Here is a 571-nt window from a genome sequence, read left to right as displayed (position 1 = left end):
AGGAGGAGCAGGAGCAGCAGGAGCAGGAGCAGGAGGAGGAGGAGGAGGACAGCAGGCGGTTCTGAGCCCTGGGCTGTCCTTCTCCTGGCTCGGGGGCCGCACTGCCCCAAGCCCGTCAGGCTGGCTCACCTAGGAGGATCTGGGACCTCGGGGAGGAGGAAGGACACGGGAAAGGGAGGAGGGAGGGCGTGGAGGAGAGGGGACAGGGCGGGTGGTGGCAGGGACTCCCGGGCCCCATCGCCTGCAGGGCAAGTTCTCACCACAAGATGGCGCCGACCGCTGGGGCCGCAGGGGCTCAGGGGCTCAGGGGCTCAGGCCCCACGTTCCCACACTTCCCAACACGCGGGGTCACGGCGGCCCCTGGGGTGCATGTCCATGTCCACGGCCCTCGTGAGACCCCAACACACCTCCCCAGGAGAGGGCCAAGCCCCAGCATGAAGATGGAGAGCTCAACCCTCAACAGCAGAACACCCTGCTGTGCCGAGACAAGGCCGATCTGTGCCCAGAGGGCTGCGCATGGAGGAGCAGGGTCTGTGTGAGGAGCAGGGTCTGTGTGTGTGTGAGGAGCAGG

The sequence above is a fragment of the Dipodomys ordii genome, unplaced genomic scaffold (assembly GCF_000151885.1).
Source record: "Dipodomys ordii isolate 6190 unplaced genomic scaffold, Dord_2.0 Scaffold112, whole genome shotgun sequence".
Classification (NCBI taxonomy): domain Eukaryota; kingdom Metazoa; phylum Chordata; class Mammalia; order Rodentia; family Heteromyidae; genus Dipodomys; species Dipodomys ordii.
This window is presented reverse-complemented; position numbering follows the sequence as displayed.